This window comes from Argopecten irradians, chromosome 5 (assembly GCF_041381155.1).
Source record: "Argopecten irradians isolate NY chromosome 5, Ai_NY, whole genome shotgun sequence".
In the NCBI taxonomy this organism is placed as follows: domain Eukaryota; kingdom Metazoa; phylum Mollusca; class Bivalvia; order Pectinida; family Pectinidae; genus Argopecten; species Argopecten irradians.
This window is the reverse complement of record NC_091138.1, coordinates 14,380,782-14,396,719: the sequence shown is the minus strand read 5'-3', so window position 1 is coordinate 14,396,719 and position 15,938 is coordinate 14,380,782. Positions and strand designations below refer to the sequence as shown.

At 33.5% G+C, this 15,938-nt stretch overlaps 1 protein-coding gene across 3 annotated transcripts in view; it reads right to left on the bottom strand.

Moving 5' to 3' along the window:
- Positions 1 to 15,938, bottom strand: part of LOC138322946 (monocarboxylate transporter 12-like) — a 46,106-nt gene that overhangs the window by 13,335 nt on the left and 16,833 nt on the right. Inside the window, exons 1-2 of one of the 3 annotated variants that reach the window (XM_069267209.1) lie at positions 7,014 to 8,600; positions 2,030 to 2,114 (exon numbers count right to left, since the gene is read on the bottom strand). The gene's annotated coding sequence lies outside the window, so the exon portion shown is untranslated. Of the gene's footprint in view, positions 1 to 2,029; positions 2,115 to 6,892; positions 8,601 to 15,938 lie in introns of those variants that run through there. The other 2 variants (XM_069267210.1, XM_069267211.1) reach the window with 2 other exon arrangements.

Here is a 15,938-nt window from a genome sequence, read left to right as displayed (position 1 = left end):
GTAATAACTCACACCTACGAGAAAGTCGTACATTGTGATGAACGAGTTTAATACCTGACAATATTTTACATTGTCACGGTGATCTGTTAGCATGCGACAAAGTCACGTATCGTAATATACCGTAAAAGTGCAGGCCTCTTATCGGCGGAAAGCCTGTGCTAGACCCTGTTGATCTAAAAGCGTTTCAGTAGCTAGTATCAGAAAGTTAAATTTTCTATGATATTCACATGGCTCATTTGGTCTTGCAAATGTTTCATCGTGGCTATATTTGACTATTTGTATTTCCCACATTTTGTACGATGCATGAAAAAGTAAACCATACATATGGCAACTTGATGTTTATTACTGATAAAACACTGAATTAATTCAAAGATAGACCATTACGTAATATACATTATCACGAGATAAACATGAGTAATATTATATTCGTATGTAATAATAGAAATAAATGTAATGTATAAAATGAAATCGGCAGACAGAGTAAAATGTCTACCGTGTTATGTCATTATATCAGCAATCACAAAGCTTTTTCGTAATCCATTACCATTTGATGTACATGATGTAATATAATTTACCCATTACCTTTTTGTAAAAGTAAGGTATAATGTATAAAATGGAATCAGAAAGGTAAAAGTATAAATGGTCAACCGAATGCAATGTCATTATATCAACAAAGTAAAAGCTTTTTCGTAGTGTTCATTATTATTTAATGAGCAAGGTGTATTATTATGTTATAATATTTTAATAACTTGTTCGTTTATGTAGATGTCCTGGATGTTTCTAATGATGTTCTGGTTGTTTCTGGTGATTTGGTTCGGCATGGCGTCTTTGTTGTCGTTCAATAATGATGGAGACCAACATTGTGTCGACGTTTTATTTCGTGTGGTATATTTTACAATATACATTCCCAAGCTAAGATGGACCGTACTCCCCAGGGAGCGGAGACTCGCTCTGCCTATATCTGAATATCTCTGGCCAGCCTCTTACCGATTTAATATTGCATACGTGTACAAACGACAGGCATTACATGTATGTACAAGATAACATTATGACAGTGACAGCTAGCTATGTTAGACTGACCGGTCTGACTGTTACATACATTAGTCCTTGGGACATACATGTACATAACAATATGTCTTCCTGTTTAATTACCGGTCTAGTTTTAGACAATGGCAATATTTTTATAAATCTTTAAAATAAAACTGATTATGTTATAATATTGTTGTGCAATACGTTATATAGTAGTAAGTTATAATATATACAATGGAACCGAAACACAAATCTTTTCCTTAATATCCATTATCATTTGATGTACATGATGGTATATTATATGGTTGTGTATAAATACATAAAAGGGAATCGAGCAGAAAGGTAAAAGTATAAATGGTCTACCGAATGCAATGTCATTATATCTACGAAAACAAAGCTTTTTCGCTTTCCTTCGACATAATATCATTGTCCACTGATTAAACAGTACATTGAAGGTTGCATAGATGATGGAGTATTGGTCGATCGCTTCTAGAAGGTTTTCCGCTAACATTTTACTTTTCATGCGGATAAAAAAACTATCGAACCGTTATCTTTATTACAATTTTAAGATGCTTTTCTGCGATTTAAAAGATTTGAAATTAGTCTTATACGATTCCGTCGAAATAAATCTTTATTTGTGTAGAGTAATATAAATCTAAAGGCAGGTGGTTATATAAAACTTCTAAACGTTTCAATTGCGAGGATTTGGCCTAGGTCTATAACAATATTTTAGTTATCAGCTGTTGTAAGTTCATTCATATCTTGTTTATGCGCAAAAAAGTTTGACGTATAAATAAGAGAATTAAAAGAAAACTATTACGTGTACCTAGTATAGGTTTGAATAGACACCGGTAAAGACCAATAGCAGTTATCATTATGTGCATGGTCAGTCATCTTTTTAATAACCCTTGTATCAGATATTGTATATGCTAGAGAAATATGGTATTAGTGTTCTAGTTTTGAATACGTCATTTAGAAAATATTGAAAAGTATACATTACCCAAATGGCCCATTCAATAGCACGGATGCAAACCCATCTCACGTTTGTTATCATCCTGACTGGCCTTAGGGCATCTTTCATTTATCTGGAGTGAAGATGTAAGAAAATGCATATTCAGAAACATGAAGACTTTAACACCATACATTCAGATCGCTGTAATGGTAATTTTATCTTGTGCAGTAAAACATTACAACCCGAGGTTATATTACACCGCTTTTGTCCTCTGGTCGAGAACAACAATTAACATTGTACAACAATGATGTTAATAAGGACGAATTCTCACTTTTGAATATTTGCATTCAATAATTATGTTCTATATTATCTAATTGGCTAATTATGTTCATAAAAAATTGACGCTAATTAGCGGTAAATCAATGTTACAGGGGAACAACTATAATATCATACATATGTACATGCATATATCTTCATAATAAAGTGTGCCAAAGATAACGAAAAGCCAGGGATGTTTCAGATATTGGTGTATACTAATGTCAATACCAAGGTCAAAATACACAAAACTATAAAACATATTTACCGTTATATTGTGAATGTTTCTTATATACATCGCTGTAGTTTCTCCGAACGGTGACCAATACCAGAGATTTAAATACTATATCTAAATCTCTGCCAATACCAATGATATATACAGCAATGTTGTTTCAGAAACATATATACATAGAGATTGGCAACTCCTCCATTTTTACGATCGGCAGATGTACCTCTGTATGTGCTTAGGGTTTTAGATAAACTCTTAAAGATGCTCCACCGCTGACAAATGGTATTTTTTCACTGTCAAAAACAGGAGCAGACGATTTAGTATTTTTCTTCAGTAGCAAAAGTTACTTACTTTACACCATTACCACTTTTGAAAAGTTTGAGCTTCTCATTTTAATTCAAGTTAAAATTACAAAAAAAAATAATTAATTGCATCCCGAAAAAATTCCGCGGCACTATATCCTATATGATATTTTTTAGATAGAGTCAACTTGATTTCAGCAAATGTTAGGACTGAATGCAGTGGTCCAGTTTGTACGTTTCATCCTGAAACAGGAAATTCCACGGCAATTGATCATATATTAATAGAATCAAATTGTATAGATTTAATTCGATATTGTGAGGTTTTAGACGATTACAGTAATTTGTCTGAACATCACCCAATCATCTGTTCAATACGTTTACCTAAAATTGTATCCAAAACAAAGTTCATTGAATTGTAACAGATATAAATGGAGAAAAGCTGTACAAGATGGTTCGATACGCAATTATGAACGTTTATGTCAAACATTTACTGGATTGCATTAAGGTACCGGGAGAAAATATAAACCCTCAAAAAATAGATCATTATTATGATGATATATGTGCGGTTTTAAACCAAGCCGCAAATAGTTGTATACAGAGAAAAGTTTATAAAAAGTACTTAAAACCTTATTGGGATGAAACTCTAACATTGCTACATAATGAAATGCAGCAAAAACGGCATACCTGGATACAATCCGGAAAACGTAGAGAGTGTCGATCATTCACTGATTATAAAAATTGTAAAAGAAAATTTAGACGTACATTGCGTAAGTGTTTTGAATTGTATATGAAATCTCAATTTACTGAAATTGATACATCAAGTGAGTTAGACCAGAACTTGTTTTGGCAGCTTTACAAACGGAAATGTAGTAATACAAAAGGTTCAGCAAACCGAATTAAAATCAGAAGGAAAAATGTTAAGGGATACTGACGACATTTTAACTGGTTGGTCCTTGCACTTTCAAAATATATTTAAAGACCATGATGCAGATGAATTTGACAACTGTTTTTCCGCAGTGAGATTAAAAACCGAATTGAAATTATTAAAACCAATAGTCGATCTGATAAAGATATGTTTTTATATGAAAAATTTTCATCAAAAGAAATTAAACTGATCTGTAAAAATTTAAAAGCGAATAAAGCAGGTGGTCATGAAGGTCTAGTATATGAACATGAAAAATAAGCTGGACATCTGTGATTTGCTATGACCTACATAAGAATTAATTTAACCAGTGTTTAAAATATGAAAAATCCCCAAAGTTGGAAAATGTTTTTGGCTAAATTTGGTAAATTATCCATTTAACAACTTACAGAGGGATAACGCTATATATATTTAATTCATTTTTTATTGGGGCCATATCCAATAGAATTAACATGCTGATTTTAAACCAAAACTTCAAGCAGCAATCAGCGTATAAACTTATGTAGTCGTGTACCTTTTAGAAGGATATTTTGTAAAATTTATTATTATATTATGCAAACATGGTCTGATGTACATGTGCGTTTCCTAGATAGTATCTTTTACCGGGAAATTAACGGTCTACTAGTAAAAATTACGTATGGGAAGGTATGGAATATCTTAAGGTTTATGTAAGTACAGATGTACAAAGTTCAGTATTGGTTTACTAACGGTATTACATCTGAGCAACAGTCAAGATGGAGATAGGTATTTACAAGGAGTGGCCCTCTCCGCAAAAATGTATCTTTGTTTTTATTAATAACGGTTATTGAATCAAAGGTTGTGAAAACTGTGGTAGAGGTGCATCTAAGAATAGATATACCTGCAAATATACTACGCAGGCAGATGATATATGTCAGTTTAGTACACGAATAGTACGCAGCCCTCCAAGAAATGTTAAAGTATATATGAAGAAAATAGCAGTAGAAAATGGAGATTTTTAGTATTCAAGCACAAAAAGTAAAGTTAAGGTATTTTCTGATAAGAGAACTTAAACATCAACTGTTCATTCAGTAGTCCTATATAATAACGTTTTACCTATTGTTTTAGAAACTAAATCGATCTTGGTTTTATTATGAATAGTAAACAACAATCCTTTTGAAAGTAAATAAACAGGCATGTAAACAAGTTGAAAAGTGGTACTACAATGGAATTACTACGTTCTGGTGCACATCAAATGTGCCCTGAACCCCCTTAACTAATTACAAAAATTAATCAAAATAAAAGTTATATCCTTCTGCTCTATATTGGTGTGAGGCTTTGGGTACTATATACATATATGAGATTGGCAACTCCTCCATTTTTACGATCGGCAGATGTACCTTTTTATCTGTATGGTGCTTAGGGTTTTAGATAAACTCTTAAAGATGCTCCACCGCTGACAAATGGTATTTTTTCACTGTCAAAAACAGGAGCAGACGATTAGTATTTTTCTTCAGTAGCAAAAGTTACTTACTTTACACCATTACCACTTTTCTGAAAAGTTTTGAGCTTCTCATTTAATTCAAGTTAAAATTACAAAAAAAAATAATTAATTGCATCCCGAAAAATTCCGCGGCACTATATCCTATATGGAATGAAGTACTGATTGCGCATGCACCAAAGGCAAAATAAATTATTTTATATTACTTTTTCTGTTAATAAGCCATATATATACACTTTTAAACACCAATTATTGTTCAAGTGATGAATATCATTTATGCTTTGTCGGCGGTGGAGCATCTTTAAATAGTTAAATATAGCAGAATAACTTTGATATGTTATAAAAGTTCAGTTATTTTCAGATGGTACTATTTTGGATAGAAAGATTATATTTTAACTTATTTATTAATAAAAGAAAATGCACTTCCGGTTTTGAATGCACGATTTTCGAAAAACTAGGTAAAATTGCTTATTTTCGTGATTTCAGAAATCATATTAAATATCATCAATCGGGAAAACTGATCACATCAAACCATGATCTTATGTTTAAAATTTGTTTTGATGCAAAAATATCATGTTTAAAAGAATACACTTAAAAGTAGTTAGCCAAGGGAAAATGCCTATAAACCGGAGGTCCCTCTGCCTGTCAACAAAGACAAAGATGGAGTTTCCAATCTCTATGTATATATGTTTCTGGTTGTTTATACCAGAAGTACACCATCATTTATTATACAACAATATTGTTTTTGTACACAGATGTACACATCATTTATGATGCATCAATGTTACTAATTAATACACAGTTGTACACCATCGCTTACATGATCGTTGATAATCATTTATATATATATATATATCAATAGTGTTTATACAGATGCACACAATTTATCATTTATTTTAAATAAATCAATGATGTTTATACACAGATGTTGTTTATAGCATACACTGATGTTCACCATCGTTTATATTTATACATTGTATTATTACGTCTATACAGATGTACACCATCATTAATACATAATCGGTGTTCACATCAATGATATTGATACACTCAAGGACGATACACTGATGCAGAGTAATATTTATAATATGTACACTGTACATATCAATGATATTGATACACTGATGCAGAGTAATATTTATAACATGTACGTATCAATGATATTGATACACTGATGCAGAGTAATATTTATAACATGTACGTATCAATGATATTGATACACTGATGCAGAGTAATATTTATAACATGTACGTATCAATGATATTGATACACTGATGCAGAGTAATATTTATAACATGTACGTATCAATGATATTGATACACTGATGCAGAGTAATATTTATAACATGTACGTATCAATGATATTGATACACTGATGCAGAGTAATTTTTTATAACATGTACGTATCAATGATATTGATACACTGTTGCAGAGTAATATTTTTAACGTGTACATATCAATGATATTGATACACCGGTATACAATAATGTTTATAGTGTGTACATATGCCTGTACACATGCACACGCCTGCTACATGTGTAGTTCATTTCATTATAATATTCAATCCGTCTTTCCGGGTCAATGAATATCTATGAAAGAATGGCTTAACCATTCAGAAAAGGCACGAGGCGTAGCATAAGCGAGCACACATAGCGTATGTGTCTCGTTTACAAACACATACATACACAGTAGAACTTTCCGTTCTAGGCACGCTACATGTATCATCAGAAGCTAGTCAATACCAGTAATCACATCCAATAAACACCTTCCAGTCCACACAGACACAAGGCCGGTGAGAAAACAAACCTGGTATGGGTATCAGCAAACGTTTGCTCCTCCAATGCAAGCTCTAGATCTGTTTATGGTGTATCCATGAGTCTCTTTGTGTGTGCAGTTTCTCTCACGGCCACTTGACACGCAAGTTCGTGGCTTATACTGACCTCGTAGCTACACTGGTAACCCAAAATGTGTTAATCTTGCCGAAACTTGTTAGAATAACGGCAGAATACTTAATTTTTAAGAAGTTTCGGCAGGATTAGCATATGTGCTTTTTTATTCAGTATTAACCCTTTATATTAAGACTTTTCCTCAGAATTCCAATTCGATTAATAAAATTAAGTATTTCTGCCGTAAAATTAAGTATTTTTCTGTCCGCCGTGGGTCGTGACGGCTGACGGCCGAATAACAGAGGGTATCAGTCACAATTACCCAACGTGCACGGCTATTTATTGCTACATTGTCGGAGGTTGGGAATCGCCAAACTTTTCCGATGCGACGGTGAAATTAACAGATTCGGCGATAGAATTAAGAGTTTCTGCGTTTATATTCAGTGTTTCTGCGTTTATATTCAATGTTTCTGCGCTAATATTAACACATTTCGTCGCTTACATCGAGCGGGCGCGCCGAGCCGTGACGGCCGAGCACACGGCTTACACAGGTAAACTTTACATTGTGAAACGAGACTTACAGTACGTACAGCCGCCAGCCGATTGTACCTGTAAAATAATTATGTTTACAATTCTCTTTTCTCCTTTAAAAATACATATATCCTCATTATCCTATTCTCCTATCTGTTTTTTTCTTTCCCGCGTCTCGTATGCATTTTGCACCTTTTTTCGGAAGAGTTCCGATACGAGCGGTAACAAATGAATAACTGTCTAGGTTATGTGTAAAATATGTGTATATACACGGGGATTAACTATGACAAACAAATTATGTGTTTGATTATGTGCAATTACATGTATGTATATTCTTCTCACAAATTTGAATTGTTGACGATATTAAAATAAGATCGTTTTCCATAAAATAAATAAATATTTGTTATTTACAGACGTTTTGAAAGATATTTTGGTGTTGCCTTTAATTGTAAAATGCTGATTAAGTGTTATACATAATGATCTGCTTTTCAGGTTTGCTGAATTGATTTGATATACATTAAACGACCGATATCATATTCTGGTAATATTTGATGTACTTTGTGGCACGTAATTCCAGTATATATTTATTTCTGCGTTTATATTCAATGTTTCTGCGTTTATATTCAATGTTTCTGCGTTTATATTAACACATTTCGTCGCTTACATCGAGCGGGCGCGCCGAGCCGTGACGCAAGGTAAGTCTAGTACTATACATGTATACAGCATATATACGTATACGTTAGATCTACAATTTGAGTTTTTCGAGTAAATGGTTATTCTAGCTTTATGATGTAGATATTTTCAGTTTCAAAACATTCCATTTACACCACTTCAAAAATTCAAACAAGCATATATTTAACTTTAGATTAGATAATCAGTCCAATTTGATAGCGATATCAAAATGATGTTCGGATCAGTCTGGACTGAGATTTAGATAGCATATGATGTAAATTTCAGTGTAATAAAAAAAAGTATAATGTAACACTATCTTTTTACGAGTAAAATCCCAAAATTTGGCATGAATATATCTAGAATCCGTGTTTTTTATTTCATTCAAACTTCTGCTATAACGATATGATGCAAACACGGCACCGTTTTTGAGTAAAAATAAAATGTGGACGGTTATCAGTTATGTGATATTGGAGTTACAGTACCGAACTTATACCGAAAATAATATGTATATCTATATTGTTGCCTTTGAAACTTTATCCATAACGTTTACTAAAAAGCAGAAATACATCAATGGTATTTCTGATATATGTTCCTATATTACAGTTTAAGTGTAGATTTAAATTCATTATTTCAAAATTATACTAAATCCTTAATAGTATATTCATTGTCGACCGTTTTGTATATCATACCGAGATTTAATAGTATGATATATGAACATTTATCGTATAATCCAAAAAGTAACCACATAAGATAAGATAAGATAAGATAAGATAAGTTTATTTCTGGTTCAGGACTTATATGTAAAGTCCTCTATACCAGACTCAGACAAAATATAGAGTTTACAGTTAATACATTTTTATCCGGTAATAATAATAAATTAATGATGTATAAAGGCTTTGTAGTTGTATAAGAGTTCTTGTTTGTCTAACGCATTTTTGAAGGAGTTTATATTTGGCGCCATCACTACATTCTCTGGTAGATCGTTCCATATCTTAGTAGCTCTTAGTGAAAAAAAGTTTCTCCTAATCTCATAGTTTGATCTTGTATGGAATAGCTTCCTCCTATGCCCCCATGCTGCTCTCGCGGTCCGTTGCATCTTTCCATAAAGATAAAATGTTACAACATTCGGAGTCATATATTCCATCTAAAATTTTGAAGAGTTCTATCATGTCTCCTCGTATTCTTCTATATGCCAATGTTGGTAATTTCAGTTTCTCCAGCCTTTGACTGTATGCTAGATGTGACATTCCTGGTAGACATTTTGTCGCTCTTCTTTGGACACTTTCTATCATTTCTATATGCTTCTGTAGGTAAGGCGCCCATACGGGGCAAGCATAGTCCAAATGAGACCGAACTAAGCATTTATATAGCGGAATAAATGATTTGATGTCTAAAAACTGAAAAGTTCTTCTCAAAAGTCCAAACATGATCCATAAGTCCATACAGTGTTCAAATGAAAATTGAAATTACTCGTATACAGGCATTAAAAATAGATATAATATCTTGTACCTTTTTAAAAATATACTAAGTGATATTTAAACCCTTCTTGTATGACTATACATGTACATTAAGATTCGAAACGGTGAAAATACATGCTTAGAATTTTTACTAATACCTTAGAAATTGCTGGAGATTGCTATATGCCACGATTCCGTAATTACAGTCTAGACTGGAATAATTTTTAAGGTTAAACCTTTAGTTGAACTAGTTCTTAGAACCATTTTTGTTTCTGAATAAGTCACCTTCCATTTTTGTTTTACCTGCGTACGACATATATATATGTGTGTATGTAATATGTATTCCTATGTATGATCAGGTATATTTTATTTCCATTTGCTTTTACATCTTCATTCTAAAAATGGAGGTGACAATAAAAAAACCTAGAGCATAGATGTACGGGGTTTCCATAATTCAAATCACAATCCAATTAACGGATGTCCTAACCTGATTGACAGTAAGACAATAGCAAATACCCGATATAGTCCACTGAATAGCAAATTGCCCGCGGCCAGGTAATTACAGGTGAGTTCGATGAATGGCGTTGTGTACAGGTAAATAACATCCTGGTCAAGGTATTACATAACCATCAAACCAAAGGCATGGCTAATTATATATCTATAATGTCGGTGTATCTACTCGTATATGTATATCGATTAAAAATTGAAAGCGACCGCACGGTCTGAAAAAATAGTTTGTTTTGCTTAATATCTCAATATTTAGATCTTTTATAATATCGAAAGTAAATTCTTTCTACCACATGTTGAAACGTTTTACGGTATTGTAATAAATGTATCTCGATTTATTCGGTTATCAACACACAACACAATGTTTGTAATGATAAATCATCGGTGTGTACGTATGTCAAGCATCATATCCTTGATGCTTTAATCAAGAATTTCTTCAATTGTTACGTAAAATTTCATTCTACAGTCACAAACTTTGCAATTCACAATGTATCAAAGATACAGACTACAGGAAAATATTATTTAATTAAAGCGTATTCGTTGCTGAACTCCTCGACAAAAAATCGGAAACTTTTATTTCTGTGTGGATTTTCTTTCATAATTACAAGAAGATACCTGCTATTAGAGCACAAATTAGAGTATTTGAAACATCGAATTTCACTCTTTTAGTTATTTATATTCGAGACAAAGTTATTGTACGATTAACTTCACTCAAAAGTAATCATAAAAATAATCTTTGATCGCTTTTCCTGTGACCGTCGATGTAAGTGATAGCACATCAGTTAAAGTACAGCAATAAGCCACGGACTATTGTGACGTCACACGGTTTAGGGCTAGAAAATATGCATAATCGGGCGGTCAGAAAATTTGACCTCGATATCGGCGGTTTACAGGTTATTCCGGTCGCGCGCGGCACGGAGAGGTTTCTACATGGTCTATTAAAGCCATTTCCAGCATAAACTAAAATTATCACTTTTGACTGCACAAATCCTTTAAATATATCATGGAATTATAAAAATGTAAATGTGTACAGATTACCGAGTACCCGGATGTACTGTTACGTGAATCTCCTAAAATTGCTGACTTGCAATATGGCGTGTGTGTCAATGATTATATATATAAAGTCAAGTGAATGTATTATATATGCCAATTCATAAATACTTGGTACTGAAACCACCCCCATTTTGTATCCCAACATCGTCAAAAGTATCATCAAGGATTTATAAGTGAGAACTGTCTCTTTACCCTACTAAACACCACGCGTAACGCTAGACGAACCGGTAAATCGAGTCCAACGAAACACCAATGTAAAGTTAATAAAATTTCTCAACGTTTAGTACTTGCTTTAAGGACGGAAGATTTAGAAGATATGTCTTAATTTTTTGTTAAAAAATACGACAACTGATGAAATGACGCTTCAGAAAGTAAGACGGTAACCCTCGCACCCACAAGCTACATCAAAGGCTGCGCCGGCGGATATCAACGGAAAATCAGTCGTCGCCCAACGTCACGGTCAGTACACAAACGCAAAAGCTCCTACGTCGTACTTGCCCAAAACCCAGCGTCACTTATTCACCTTACATACGTCCTTGGTATCATCAAGGATGTATTTTAGACAAAAATCCTTAGTATCATATTATCATCATATTATAAGCGACCGCGGTGTGAAAAAGTGCTCACAGAAATTAGACATACACTACATATGAAACTATATATACTATGGTCTCATTAAATTATTAGGTAGCTGTATGACTGTGTTTCTGGTATTAAAAATCATACACATATGATCGCATTGAAAAAGAGTATACAACTATCGTAGGCCATTTTTCTCACTTCGAGCTCCCCAAAATGCATACGCATCCCCTTCGTAACCCCGCAGGGTACCGCTAGCTAGCTCCTACCCGTGGTGTCAGGATGGCCCCAATAGGGCAAGCAATATAGCTAAATTTGTCCACGGCGTCCGTTATCTGTGGAGTTAATTAGTCGGATGACACGTGTGCGGTACACAGTACACCTGAGAGGTGTATGTACAGGTAATATAATTCACCTGACAGAGAGAGAAGAACATATACTGGCAATAAGTTTTTTTTTTTTTTTTGTAAAGTTCATTCATTGTAAACCCCCATTAAAGTGTACTGGGTTAAAAAGGGTCTTCCCGAACTTCACGGACAATCTAGTCTCTGTCTTTCGTTGATTAGCATTTTGAGTATATAATTTTTACCAAATATATAGCACAGTGATCGTTCATATGATATTTTATGTTTATTATAGTGACGTTGTGTATCGATTACGTCACGCACTAAATATAGCCTTGAAAAAAAATGCTAGCCGTTGGTCGGTTTGTGTTGACACAATATTCCATGTTAATGTGTATTTTATGGTGTAATAAATAACATGCCAGCTATGATAACTCCCAGTAACTGGGTTTCGAAAGGTGTGCTCTTAAACTGAAAATTGTATGAAAATTCTGTTATTATGTGACCTTCTTATTAGTGCTGTATTCGATTCGTGCCATGACGGTTCATCAGGATATTTATTCAAACCAATATTATTTTCACTTTTGTGTCTCTTTTTTTAGAAATAAGATATGATGATTAATACAGACATCGGTATATCCCGATGTCATTTCCTATAACGAGTTGTACATAGATCTAACAAATATCCCCAGCTAACCAGTTGCTTTTAAAGACGTTTTTAATATTGTCCAGTGATAGTAATATTAGTAAAAAAAAACCTTTTAAAGATATTTTTAGGTGTAACGACGTCACGAGTATAAAAAATGCATACTGAATCAGAAACGTATAAAAAATTAATGTATGTCGTTAAGTTTCAGATTCAATAAGTTAATCGACAAAGAAATAATAATTTTAAAAAATTCGTCGAAACCTCACTACCATTATGTGTAAGCTGGAATATGAAGAAATATACACGTTTTATCATTTAACCAATCGATGAATACAGCTCCCTGTACTACTCTCCTTATGGTCGTATCCAGAGTACCTCTCTTTGACGACACAAAAGAAATCATACATGACCAAGCTAAGTTCGCTTCGTTGTAATAACATAGGCCTGGGCATGGCCTCGTAATTAGGGTAGTAGTAAAAACCTTTACCATAACACTGACTAATTAGCAAAGACAGTATATCACCATTGTTTATTTAAGTCAAACATGTAATTATGTAATATCAAATAAAAAAAAAAACAATTGTGAGAAAAAAGATGCAAAATGCATAGCTCAAATGACGAGACGCGGGAAAGAAAATAACAAAATATACATGTAGGAGAATAGGATAATTATGGTACATGTTTTTTTAAAGGGGAAAAGAGAATTGTAAACATAATTATTTTACAGGTACAATCGGCTGGCGGCTGTACGTACTGTAAGTCTCGTTTCACAAGATAAGTTTACCCGTGTAAGCCGTGTGCTCGGCCGTCACGGCTCGGCGCGCCCGCTCGATGTAAGCGACGAAATGTGTTAATATTAGCGCAGAAACATTGAATATAAACGCAGAAACATTGAATATAAACGCAGAAACATTGAATATAAACGCGGAAATAAATAAATACTGGAATTACGTGCCACAAAGTACATCAAATATTACCAGAATATGATATCGGTCGTTTAATGTATATCAAATCAATTCAGCAAACCTGAAAAGCAGATCATTATGTATAACACTTAATCAGCATTTTACAATTAAAGGCAACACCAAAATATCTTTCAAAACGTCTGTAAATAACAAATATTTATTTATTTTATGGAAAACGATCTTATTTTAATATCGTCAACAATTCAAATTTGTGAGAAGAATATACATACATGCAATTGCACATAATCAAACACATAATTTGTTTGTCATAGTTAATCCCCGTGTATATACACATATTTTACACATAACCTAGACAGTTATATTCATTTGTTACCGCTCGTATCGGAACTCTTCCGAAAAAAGGTGCAAAATGCATACGAGACGCGGGAAAGAAAACAACAAAAGATAGGAGAATAGGATAATGAGGGTACATGTATTTTTAAAGGGGAAAAGAGAATTGTAAACATAATTATTTTACAGGTACAATCGGCTGGCGGCTGTACGTACTGTAAGTCTCGTTTCACAAGGTAAAGTTTACCTGTGCTCGGCCGTCACGGCTCGGCGCGCCCGCTCGATGTAAGCGACGAAATGTGTTAATATTAGCGCAGAAACATTGAATATAAACGCAGAAACACTGAATATAAACGCAGAAACTCTTAATTCTATCGCCGAATCTGTTAATTTCACCGTCGCATCGGAAAAGTTTGGCGATTCCCAACCTCCGACAATAATTGGATAATTGTGACTGATACCCTCTGTTATTCGGCCGTCAGCCGTCACGACCCACGGCGGACAGGAAAATACTTAATTTTACGGCAGAAATACTTAATTTTATTAATCGAATTGGAATTCTGAGGAAAACTCTTAATATAAAGGGTTAATACTGAATAAAAAAGCACATATGCTAATCCTGCTGAAACTTGTTAAAAATTAAGTATTCTGCTGTTATTCTAACAAGTTTCGGCAAGATTAACACATTTTGGGTTACCAGTGCTAGGTTACCGTTTGTTAATCCAAATCACCATACACTGGTTATACCGCTAGTACAGTTATTAAACGCTGATTTGAAAAGCAGGCACGTATGATACATTGTACGTCACCACAAAGGTGTACTTCGTTCATTATGAGATTGATCTCACTGCTGAGGGGTTTTACTTCATCACTATTAATTATGTATACATAGCCACGCCTGTCAATGAATGCACTGCTTTTCATTAGATATGTTATCAAAATAAGAAACATTAAGCCGGAAACTAACAAGGAAACTGACTCTGGCGACACACTGACTTGTATGAATTAAATCGGTAACTTCCCAGCTGGAGTTTCCGATATACTATACTTATGTAGTAAAAGAAGTGGTGATACTTTATAGCATTAGAGTGAAAACAGCGGATTTCAATGTTAACTTAACTCATAATGGATACATTCACAATATACTAAAAGGAAAGTTTCAAAATACCGCATATCATGAATTATTTGCGGACTTCGAAATTATTTTCCAATCATTGTGTACCAAATTTTGTGGTTAGCCGACGAAATTTTCATAGGGAAAAAGTGCTTATTAAAACATTTATGTACGTTCGATCATTATATTATTCGAGACTTTTAATTACAAACTTTCGCTAAATTAGTTTTATATTGTGTAATAATATTGTACTGAAATTATATGATCAATTCATTTACTTTTGATATTGTTATTCGTAAATCTTTGATATATTGTTGTCAGCTCTGTAGTAATTATATCTATTTACCGTGTGGTGTTAATCTACTAGTACAACTATATTAAGAGCAGTGGTCAAACCAGATATGACACGTATCCCCAGGACAATGGACACGCTAATTAGTCCACTTGCAAGCTTAAGACCACTGACCAGTGAGACGAGTAGTGAATGTCATTTGTTAATCTTTAGTGTCAATTCCTAATTAGTCCAGTAAAGATAGGATGTTACCCCAAAATAATTGCAACAGAATTTTTTCTTTGTTTTTCATACAGATCTGACTTTGTTTTATAGAAAAAAAGTCGCCACAAATAAAAATTTGGGAAAGTGTTTTTCTTGACCCCCAAAAAATCAGAAAAATAGGGATATT